Consider the following 12951-nt stretch of genomic DNA (forward strand, 5'->3'; position numbering starts at 1 on the left):
CGAAACCCAAGCTGACAATAACTGCAACCCTCAGTATACCTAGTAATAGAGTAAAGCAGCTTGTACTCCTGGGTCACGAGACTATAGCAAGACTAGGAGAGGGCTACATTTGTCCCTCCCGTGAGTCTAACCTGTTAGTAGAGGGATAAGATCTGTATTGCTATACAAGAACTAATAAACTGAATTCTGCTATAAGACACTGTCAGAAAAAGCACTGATGTTCCAGCCTCAGCTCCCAATGCACTGAAGTAAGTGTTCCTACTTGCTTTCATGCTTTGAAAGCTAATGGGAGTAGTCATAGATTTTAAAAAATGAATTCTTTCCATTACATACTGCCTCAACTGCACAACTGTGCTTTTAAAAATAAGAACAGTTCTGATCCCAACTGAAAGCACTTGTCTTTCAGTAGTTATACGAAATTGCATAATAGTTATATTAAATATTATTACCTCATCGCTAAGTATGAAATCCAAAAGGGAGTGTTGCCAGGGTCAATGCACAAGTGCTAGCTAAGGCAGACGAGCAAGGAGGCAGCAGGAAAACCCCCTGCAGGGGCCCGAGAACTGTCTCTCCTATGGAGCGCCCACTAGGTGGAGAGAAAGCCCACGCCTTGCCGGGACTGAGCATGCAGGGATAACCCAGCAAGTGCCAACAGCGGGATGGAGCAAGGAAGACTAGACCACACACTGTGTTCACAATTGACAGGCATTTTGGCAATATTTTACTTATCCTTCAAAACGACAGGGAAGGTATTATTGCCTATTACGCTACTCCTTGGTTTGGGTTTATTTTTAATCTATTTAAGACAGTTAAGTACCATATTAATATCACCTCTGTAGAAGAGGAAAACCACATCCACCATTACTGTTAGGTGAAGAAAGTTAGGCTAAAGACCACAATCAGACTTTGAAAGAGAGATGATCATTAAACAGCAAAGTGTTGGGGTTTTTTCACCTTTGTGGAAAGATAATTCTTGCAAGTCTGAGCCAGATTTGCCCATGGACTTGAGAAGCCTATGCTTTGCTTAATCAGAATAAACATTTTCGTATCAAGAAACCCCAGGATTCAAAGTAAATATGCAGGTAAGGTTGTTACTTTCTCTAGAAGCAATTGGCTACAAAAAGCTTTACATTAACACAGAACATATCTGTCAGCAGGTTTATCAATAAGAAGAAAAACTACCAAAGCAAATGCTCCTGCAAACCCTCAAAAGATCATTAAATCTCTTGTTCACCTAGTGCAGTTAGCATTTATCTTGTCACTGTTACACAGGGGAACAAATATTTTTTTCTCTTCCACTCAATCCTTAAATCCTTAAACATTCATTTAGCCATGAGAATAGAAATCTCTATCAAATGCTTGAGTATGTAATAGATAGCAAACACTGTAGGATGAAGAAAATTAGCACTGACATATTCCACAACATATCTGACAAAGGATTTAAGGAAAACTACCTTACACCTGAAGGAAATACATGAAAACACATGCTGCTCTTAAACTGTACTCTCCTAACAGTAATTGGGGGAAAAGTGGGAAAAAGTAAGAGTTTACTTTAAACACATTATTTGTTTTGCATCTCACGCCATATTAAATCTTACACAATTTTCTTCACTTTCAAAACCTATTCCCTATTCTTATTTCCTTCTTGCTGTGGCCCTTGTTTTTATCAGTTCTCAACACCTACTTCCTTCAAAAACAAGGGAGGTTCACTGCATCCATTACACAGTTGAACAAAAAAAGTTATACCAAATAAGGGACTCCCCAATACATGCAAGTTTTTCTCATGTTCCTGATACAGCTTCAGATTCCTGAAGTTGCCCAGGGTAAAGATTCATAAAAGCAGTCCCTCTATTGAGTCAAAATCATATTTGTTTAAAAACAAAACCCAGTCTGGTTTAAAAGCTCTTTATGCAACAGAATTCTGCCATCAGTAGAAGCTTTACACACACTTCTATAATCATATATCAATTTGACAACACAAAGATACCATGTGTTAAGTTCAAACTATCTAGGCAATAATTCTGTCCAAAGGTAATTTTGCTTTTAAGCGAAAGATTAATACACTGGATAGGAGATATCAAAGTTCTGAAGGCATAATTCCATAAGAAAAAGCACATCCGTTCTGCATGACAGGCAGCAAAGAATGATAGAATCATTGAGGTTGGAAAAGATTTCCAAGACCATCAAGTCCAACCTTTGACCAAACACCAGCACGTCAACTAAACCATAGCACAAAGTGCCATGTCCAGTCATTTCTTGAACACATTCAGGGGTGGTGACTCCACCACTTCCCCGGGCAGCCCGTTCCAATGCCTGACCACCCCTTCAGTGACGAAATTCTTCCTGATGTCCAACCTTCAGAGCCTTCCCACCCTCCAGCAGATCAACACTCCCACCTAACTTGGTGTTGTCTGTGAACTTACTGAGGGTGCCCTCAATCTCCTAATCCAGATTGTCCATAAGGGTATTAAACAGAACTGGCCCCACTACTGAGTGCTGGGGAACACCACTGGTAACCAGACACCAGCTGGGTGTAACTCCATTCACCACCACTCTCTGCATCCAGCCAGTTTTTAACCCTGTGCACAGCCATCCAAGCCGGTGGGATGTCAGCTTCTCCAGGAGAATGCTGTGGGACATAGTATCAAAGGCTTTACTGTAAGTCCAGGTAGACAACAACAACATCCACAGCCTTTCACTCATCCACTAAGGGGGTCACCCTGTCCTAGAAGGAGATCAGGTTGGTCAAGCAGGACCTGCCTTTCCTAATTCCATGCTGGCTGGGCTTGACCTGGCTGTCCTGCATGTGCCATGTGATCATACTCAACATACTCTGTTCCACAACTTTCCCTGGCACTGAGGTTAGGTTGACAAGCCTATAGTTCCCCAGTTCCTTCTTCTGACTCTTCTTGTGGATAGGCATCACACTTGCCAACCTCCAGTCATCTGGGACCTCCCTGGTTAACCAGGACTGATGATAAATGATGGAAAGTGGCTTGGAAACATCTTCCACCAGCTCCCTCAGTACCCTTAGATGAATACCATCCAGCCCCATAGACTTTTGAGTGTCTATGGGGCACAGCAGGTCACTAAGTATCTCCTTCTGTATAAGAGGGAGTCTCTTCTGCTTCCCATCCCTATTTACCAGCTCAGGGGGCTGGTGGGCCTGAGGATATTCAGTCTTTCTGTTAAAGACTGAGGCAAAGAAGGCATTAAATACCTCAGCTTTTTCCTCAACCTTGGTGATAAAGATTTTCCTTCAAGTGTCCAATAAATGATGGAGATTTTCCTTGGCCTTCCTTTTGTATTAATGTATTTGTAAAATACATTAATGTATTTGTATTAATGTATTTGTAAAAACACTTTATATTATCTTATACAGCAGTGGCCAGATTGAGTTCTGGCTAAGATTTCGCCTTTCTAATTTTTTTCCTCTACGTGACCTAACAACGTCCTCGTACTTTTCCTGAGTTGCCTAACCCAACTTACACAGTAAGCAACATTTGCAATATTTTAAGTCAAATGAAGCTGGTGAAGGCTCTGGAACACAAGACCCACAAAGAGTGGTTGAGGGATTTGGGGTTGCCCAGCCCAGAGAAAAGGAGGCTCAGGGGAGACCTTATCACTCTCTACAACTACCTGAAAGGAGGCTGTAGTGACATAGGTGTCAGTCTCTTCTACCAGGTAACAAGTGACAGACAAGAGGAAATGGCCTCAACTTGCACCAGAGGAGGTGTAGTTTAAATATTAGGAAATTTTTTTCCATAGAAAGGGTTGTAAAGCATTAGAAAAGACTGCTTAGGGAAGTGGTGGAGTCACTATACCTCAAAGTGCTCAAAAAATATGTGGATATGGCACCTGAGGACATGGTTTAGTGGTGACCATGGTGGTGGGTGCTAGGTTGACAGCTGACATGATGATATTATAGGTAATTTCCAATTTAGTGATTCTGTGAAACACTTGATACACAACGGCTGTACCAACATCTAAAAAAGTTAAATGAAAACATTAATTGTTACAAAGACTAGCACCACATGATTCCATAATTCTCATTTGAGTTCATGGGTTAAGAACAAGTCTAACATGACATAAAACAAAATGCTAAAGGGATAAATTATCTTAATACTTCCAATGTTAAGCCATAAGACCTAGTCCCAGATACAGAAAGGCAAATACACGCATGCAAAGCAGGCCCCACATCAAAAAACTTCAGAAGCAAACTTAGATTATGCTAAGAGCTTTACATGTTTCATGTAAAAGACACATTTGGATATCTAAAGGAACAAAAATTCAGATCATTTCCAAAAGCTCACTGAATCACCAACTGGAAACATTAGAGTATGTCCTCCTGGCACAAGATATCACAGTGCACTGTCCTCTAACTTGTTAGGACTAGGAAAATTAAGTTTTCATACGACCTGTATTATTTCGTATTAGTAGTTTATTATTTACGTACAAGCATTTGAAAAGATACCAGTTCATGTGTTTAAACTCTCAAAGTCAGTATCGTGTGTTACCACTAGAGGGAAACAGCGAAAAGGAAAGAGGCATTGCCAGAGGTTACTCTCGGTCAAAGCCCAACAGTAACCCTTACACTGTTTCTGCTTCAGTCCCTGGGCATAGAAACCTCCTTCCTTGGCAATTAAAACCAGAGCAGTTTTACCTTTAGCCTTTATAATTACATTTCAGACACATTGCTCAGTGAGGATAAAGTTTTACACACAGTATGCAAGTAGTAACAATGACATTTAGTGCTGAAAGGATGGCAGTGAATTAGAAATTTTCTCTATTGAGATTAATGAAATTATTCTGAAGCCACACTTCTCAGCCAGTTCAAAACAGTGAACCAACTATGAACATGTTCATTTCCAGTTAAGCTTGTCCACAGACAACACCAAATCAAACACACTGACTAACATTCTGGCTCAGATTCCTTAGAATTTAACAATTGGGCTCAATTTAATTTAGCTTTTAAAAAAAGAGAATGTCTAATACTTGACATGGAGAAAATCAGTCACCTCTGTCTCAAGTACCATGTCCAAGTAGAAGACTTCTTTACATTCAAGTGCTTTGCCATTAGTCTGCAGCTGTCAAACATACAGCTCACAATGAAAAGTAGTTTTATATACGAGCCATATGAACAACCACAGGATTTCTTCATGTACCAAGAAAGCATTAAGTAGGCTTTCATCAAATTAGTTTTCCCTGTATGTATATGCACTTTGGGAAGCACCAGAACATTTTAGTTAAAGCCTATCAAACCCATAAAAAGTCATGATACAGTAATGATACAGACACATTTCATTTGAAAGAAGTTGTCTACTCTACTCATGACACTTAAGTTTATACAGGTTTACTAAGGAGTTTGTAGAACTGTTTTATGAAACACAACTTTCAGAAAGCTCATCTTTGAAAATTAAAATATTAACTCACATTACACACAATATCAAACACATCAGTAAAAATATTAAACAATCTGCCAATATAAAAACAACCTCCACACTATCACTGTTCATTGATGCAGAAAGAAACAGACTGCTTTTATTTGCTGAAAGCCAACACCCTCTGTGCAATAGGAAAAACAACTTCAAGCACAGCACAGGTCTCTACAATAAGCTGACCTACCCTACCCTTGAAGGAAAATCTGTAAAATGGTGGAAAAACAGCTCACAAAAGGCTACATTAGAAGAAAGCAAACCAAACTATCTGCAGAGGGACCTGGACAGGTTGGAGAGTTGGGCTAATTCTAACGAGATGAGGTTCAACAAGGCCAAGTGCTGGGTCCTGCACTTTGGCCACAACCCCAAGCAGCGCTACAGGCTGGGCACAGAGTGGCTGGAGAGCAGTCAGGCAGAGAGGGACCTGGGAGTTTAGATGGATAGGAAGCTGAACATGAGCCAGCAGTGTGCCCAGGGGGCCAAGAAGGCCAATGGATCCTGGCTTATGTCAGGAAGAGTGTGGCCAGCAGGACCAGGGAAGTGATTCTTCCTCGGTACTCAGCATTGGTGAGGCCACACCTGGAGTGCTGTGTCCAGTTCTGGGCCTCTCAGTTCAGGAAGGATATTGAGGTGCTGGAGCAGGTCCTGAGAAGAGCAACAAGGCTGGTGAAGGGACTCAAGCACAAGTCCTATGAGGAGAGGCTGAGGGAGCTGGGGTTGTTCAGCCTGGAGAAGAGGCTCAGGGGAGACCTCATCACTCTCTACAACTCCCTGAAAGGAGGTTGTAGCCAGGTGGGGGTTGGTCCCTTCTCCCAGGTAGCTCTCAGTAAGACAAGAGGGCATGGTCTTAAACTCTGCCAGAGGAGATTTAGGTTAGATATTAGGATGAAATTCTTTACAGAGAGGGTAATCAGGCAATTGGAATGGGCTGCCCAGGAAGTGGTGGATTCTCTGTCCCTGGAGGTTTTTAAGATGAGACTGAATGTGGCACTTAGTGCCATGGTCTAGCAACCATGACTGTAGTGGATCAAGGGTTGGACTTGATGATCTCAGAGGTCCCTTCGAACCTGTCTGATTCTATGATTCCATGATCTAGTCTGTAAAATGTTCAGGACTTTGAAGACAAGTATTATCACTAGTTTTACACAGAACTGTAACACTGTTGGTCACTATTAGGTTGTGCATTAAGCTGTGGGACACTATTTTGTTCTGCTTTCTGGAGGGGTAAAAAGTTCATAACAGGATAAAGGATGCCAGTGCAGTGCTGGTGCCAACACAAAAACCACCCCACAATAAGCATTAGCTAGAGAATAGTGTAATAAAACAAGCAGTTTAGCAGCTTACTTTTACTCAAGTCTTCTATAGTAACTACATTATCTCATTTCATGACAGCACATCTGTGTTTTGTACAAGCCATAGAGCCCTTTCTGCAAGAACTTGTGCCTTAGTTGCACACTGTACTACAAAAAGTCCAGGAAACTGCTGAAACACATTCAATGCCTCTGTCATCAGAATAAATTATTTTGTAGACTCATATATTCTCTACATACTGCTGAAGCTAAATCCCATTGCTGGTTCCCTTACAGCACTGTATCCCTGAAAAATTCATCATGAGAAAACTACATGTGTTAAAAGCCAACAAACTGAAACACTGATGCTATTGCCTGCAGACATTGCAGTGTGTGTATGGGGGTGTGACATGACTTAAGGAGAACAGTCATAATCTTGCTATTATATGCTTTGAACCGCAGCACACTAAAGGCTGACTTCACTCCATTGCTAAGTGAGGGGAGGGACACTTCCACCTGATGGTTGGCAAGACGGTGTTGTTCCCTGACCATTCTGTGTGGCAGTAACAAAGTGCATATTCTGCCGCCAGATCTTCATAGTCTGACAGATCTGCATATAGCCCAGCTCAGGTACAAAAAAGCAGTAGCCATAAAAATTACAGAAAAGTGAAGTTACAGTATCTACATCCAAAAGCACTTGAGACTCAAATCTGCCTCAAAGGCTAGGACAGTAAAGAAAAACTTTGCAGATTGGGTGTGTAGCACAGGGCTCTAAAAATATAAGATTTTTTCTTTAAGCCTTTTTATATCAAGACACTATAAACCTACATGGTTGGTAGAAAACCTTTCCAGCCAAGTCTAACACAAATTTTGCTCCCAATTCCAGCCCCAGATCCACATATTTCAGTCTTCCTTTTCATATGACCAAGCCCAAACACATAATGGAGAATGTTTTTACTCCAGGTTTTGTGTATTCAGATGGATACTCCAAGAGAGACTACATATGACAGGTACTGTCAGCTGAACACTGACAGTAGTTCTGTTGAAGACGTGTTTAGCTGGCATGATGGCCTCTTTTCAAGAATCAAAACAAACCAACCCAGTAAGCCTCTGAAGACTGATTAGATTTGTACAAGTACAAACCTTGAGTTCTACTCATTGTTTGATTAGATTGTGGGAGATGTCTAAATAGCTATTGATTATCTTTGCACTTTCTCTGTACTTTTCAAAATTGGCAGATTTATCCAACAGATTTCCTCGAACACACCAATATCCCTAAACACGTGAATTATATATTTTCTGTTTAACCTTGATTAGCATATTTGGGGGGCAGGTAGAAACAAGAATGGAAATAAGTAGATGCTGCATTTTTGAACAGTACAAGAATAAAGAGAAACTTGAAGGAGACAGAGTTTAACCAGATCTTTTATTTAAATCTGAAAGTCTGAGAACCAGCAAATTGAGGCAAAAAACCTTCACTTTGTTAAAAAAGGACCATTTCAAGACAGAGGAATTCTTTTGTTGGGAAGTAGAAAATATTGTGACATGAGCAAGGAAGAATTAACTGCTATACAAGAAATGTGGTTTTAACCATAGAATTAGAATGACTAGGATGCAAGATCTCTAGTACCACCTCCTGGTCAGATCATGTCCAATTAGATACTCAGGCCAACACCCCACAAGGATGCATTCTTCAGAGGATTATAATATCTATTTTCAAAGCCAAAGCAATTGTTATGAAACAAAACTGGAACACACAGGCAAAAAAAGATTAGGCTGGTCAAAGTGAAACAATCTGCATTGTTTAAAATTAATCAAGTGTGTTGGGCTGGAATGGACAGAAAGCTTTAGTCCAGCTTTAAACAGTCTTAACTGTAACTACTTATTAATAAAGCTGCAACTTACAGCTGCTGTTCACACGGGCCCAAGAGTAGCAAAAGGGTGGCAAGATAGACAAAGAATCACTGTTTTCTGTCCTGAAAGGGAAGTTTCAACAGCTTGGAAGTGACAACATTTAGGTTTGATGCAGCAAACATGCTTGTATAGTCAACTGAAACTGCTGATTCACTGGCATTCCCCTAAAGTCTTCTTTCAGGAAATACAGTTTTCAGCAACAAGTGGACTGAGCAAATTTAGTAACATTAAATGACTTGCAATATCATATGTATGAAAGAGTTCCTGCTGATAACAGTGCTAAAATAATGGAATAGGAAGACATACCCAAGCTTAGTTTTCAGCTGTGAAAGAATACATTCAATTTAATTTTAAGAAACTTCTGATATTGCTGGTAAAGGAATAATAGCTTGAGTAATCCATCTAATCTTCCCCTGAAAGCACAACTTCTCTACAATATTGACAAGTTTCTGTAGCAGAATCCTACTGTACATTAGGAAAAGTAATTCTTATCAGATGAGCAGCCTCAGCTGTATTTGTTTGTTTAAACAAGCAATTTTACAGTAATACACAAATCCTCACAAGCTATTTCAGATTACTGGGGAGTGGGGGATTGAAAGATGGACACCTCTCTCTATTCCACCCTTCATTCCCCCAATTTTCTGATGCCTATGTTCATATCAATCAATACAGGACATTTAATAGTCGCAGTTAAATATTAAAACCCTTCTTCCTTTCCTCTCATTTAAAATAGGTATGCTCAAGAGCAGAATTTTGCTTCCTCTGGAGTAAGTCCATGCATGCAGACAACATTAAAGTAACAGCAAATGTGTATTGACACGCTTGATCTGTATCCAGAGAGAGAAAAAGACCTACAGTGAAAATTATATTAGAAGAATAAGAGGTTCCAATGGCAAGTGGACATTAATTAAAACAACAGAGGTCATGCTGTGTTTTTGAAAAAATTCCGGCAGCTCCTGAAGTTACTCTCTTTTTCAGGAGGTTCACTGGATGATGACGATGTTGGTGTGTGTACCTCTCAAAAGAGCCAAAAAGTTATCTCTGATGAATGTAACTATGTCTTATTGGTACTTGAGCACTCCACCCAGGTGGCTGAGCACTCCTCCCCAGGGCCAGAGTATTAGCTACGGTCTGTTAATATCATCTCATTGAGTTTCACTGTAATGAAGCCCACTGAAGAAAAAACACTTCTTAAAAGTTTTCTTTTAAAAAGTGAAAAAGACCACATTTGGTAGATTGAGGCACATAGAGTATCCAAGACTTTTCTATTAAACTATTAATGCACAGTACTTTAAGGTGATGAGTAATAATTCTGAGTAATCATCATACAGCATTTTGCAAGTGCCAACTTATAACTGTTTTACCACTCCCTACTTCTACATGGCAGCTCTCTATTTCCCGTTATTGATATCAGGAGTTTACCCTAATGGGAAGGGGCATTTACTACTGAAGTAAAGCTTAATACAAGTCTCTCTCCATGAGCAATACCGCTTTCAGGGAGACCATGAGAAAACATGCCTCGGAGAGTTCAGCTCCTAGAGCTACTGTGTGTCATTCTGCCACTTACGACCTTGACACTCCCCTTATTTCTATTAAATGAAAGTATACACTATCAAAATGATCTATCACAGTTGTTTTTACAAAGGGAATTAATAACACCTTTGAGGTTACTACTAGAAATCTGCTTGTTTATAGCAACGAGACTGGTTATTTACTGCATAGCCAGCTGCAAGTTGATTCTGCTAGTTTACTTTGATCCTCTCAAGACTCGGCAGTAGTCTTGGGACCAAGTTTACTTTAGCCATGTATATCAGCCTTCATTAAATAGCATCACAAAAATAATAACTGACATACTCTTAACAGCTTAACAGTAGTGTCACAAGCCTTTAACGTTATTTGATACAGAGTAATCACTTAGGAAAGTGTTTTCATTCACATGGTCCTGCATCCACACGACAATGCTCTGCTCATTTGCAATTTGAACTGTAATTTTCAGGCATCCTTTAGCTATTTCAGAACACCCTAGTTCACCAGCCTGGCCATGCATGATCAAAAATTTACTTGAACTTTTCTGTGCATTTGAATCTCAATTAATCTGTATATTTAGCTAATTTAAGGGAAAGATAGGAGTAAACCATACCAACTAAGTTCACTACCTTTTGAGGGCAGGGGTTTGAGAAAAGGGGAGTTCAAGACCTCTACTAAGATTAAGAAGACTATCTGTTAACGCTCTGATAGATGGGGAGTATATTTTTTAATTTGGAACATATGGCAGACAATGATCACAGTTCACAAGGATATAAACATGTAAAATTGTCTTCAGTGCACAGCTTCAGATTAGCATCTCCCAAAAGAATAACACGCAAACTCAGCTGTCAACTGAGATACTGCTAAATGTCAAGCCTTTCTTCAAACAGACAATCCCTATACTTTACAAAGTACTAAAGGAAGCACAATCACTTAAGAAATGGAACATAAACCAAGAAGCACAATAAATTATTTCTGGAAAGAAACCAAAACCCAAGGTAGCAGAGCTGGAGAGACTGAAGCTGAGACTGAAGAGCAACATAAACTTAACACTTAGGTACACATTAGAACAATGAAGTTCAAAGCTTACTTGGTTCTAGGAAATATTGTACTGTACAACTACAGGACAAGTAACAATCTGCAGACAGTTCTAGAGATGAATCAGATTTAGTGGTTCTCAAACTGAATAAATAAGTTAAAAAACTCATGGTGTCGGAAAACAAGGTAGTGTACGCAATCCACAAAATACTCCTACGTTCTATGCAACATGTGCAGGATCATCCGTAGGAAGACTGAGTTCAGTTTTGGTTCTGTACCTCACAGAAAGATGAGGACTGAGTTTGGAAGAGAGCCGTACAAGGTATCAGAAAGTTGTAAAAGACATCTACATTAATAACAGTTGAGGAATGGGAAACTGTTCTAGCAAAAGACAAGAAATTTTAAGCGTTTCAAAAATTAAGGCAATAATCTCATCTCCAGATTTATTGTAAGATTAGTCGATGAAGGAAAACTCATATTTTTATGAGGATGGCAAGAAATCACTTGAACAGCAGAAACAGGCTAAAATGATTTCACAACCCCTTACAGCTTTACATAGATATCTTAATCTGTCTTCCAGCCGCCTCTCAGGCAAGCTTCACTGCTGCTGCAAGTCAGAGCCTTGCAATGCCACAGTGGGAGTGGGACACTACCTTCTGGGCAAGACGCATTACCACGGAGACTAACAGTGTGTGCTATGCAATCCAAGTGTCAGCATCAAATAGAAATATTTTAAAATTCGTTGTGTGCTGCAGAGCAGACAAAAGGACAAAGTAATCTAAATCAATTTGATAGGGAACACTAACTGACATCAAGACTACTTAAGAAACTTGTTCCAACACTTAGGACATGAACAAAGGCAAAAGGAGGCCTCATTGTCACACTCCTACAATCCTCACTATGAACTTGATAAGTGAAATCAAGATTAAACAACATATACCTACTCCCACATCTCCTGTGTTTTCCTTCATCTGCGCTGTTGTTTCCACTTAAGCCAGTCTTATTTGCGAATGGGCACAGAGGGAAGTATGGCCAGAGGAACTGGTATTAGGATGAAATGTAAAAAAATTAAAATTTTAAGGAGCCACAATTTTTTTCCTTTTCAGACCTCAGCATCTACTGCTGAGGAACCAAATATGTTAAAAATCACACATTACTGCAACACCTAACTCCAGGAGAGGAAGTAGATGGAGAAATGGCAACAGACACTATTCCTGTTGCTCCTTCCTAAATGATGCATCTGAAATTACACTTTTGGAAAGTTTTTATATACAAATAATCAACAAGACTGTTTTTATAATTAACATTCACTCATCAATTTTAGAACTCCTAGCATTTGCTAGAAATTAACAGTGTCTAGTTGTCAGCAATATAGTAAGTTGATACAAAAAAATTTTAGATTTACAAAGGTCATAACATCAAAATCAAACTATTTGCTAATGGCAGACATTTACACTTCTCATTGAGTATCTATTTTAAAAGTTTGTTACATCAGTATGCTGAATCAAAATGTTTCTCTATCATTCCTACTCTGCATATACTTTCCTATTCATTCTAAATTATCTTACTAATTTCAGTCCAGATAGGCAACTGATTTGGAGTGACTTATTTGCATATCTTTATTGGCATTATCAGTATATTAAATCCATTTTAGGGTAGGATTAGAGAGGTGTAGAAAAGCAGAAAATGGCCCTGTCTTCACAGAGTGTTACAGCTTTACTCACAATTGCTGAATGCCTAGGGAC

General features: G+C 39.5%; 1 protein-coding gene across 2 annotated transcripts in view; it reads right to left on the reverse strand.

The window, feature by feature from the left end:
* Positions 1-12951, reverse strand: part of CERT1 (ceramide transporter 1) — an 84754-nt gene that overhangs the window by 32748 nt on the left and 39055 nt on the right. The window lies entirely within an intron of this gene.

This window comes from Manacus vitellinus, unplaced genomic scaffold (genome assembly GCF_001715985.3).
Source record: "Manacus vitellinus isolate BGI_N305 unplaced genomic scaffold, ASM171598v3 scaffold_18_pilon, whole genome shotgun sequence".
Classification (NCBI taxonomy): Eukaryota; Metazoa; Chordata; class Aves; order Passeriformes; family Pipridae; genus Manacus; species Manacus vitellinus.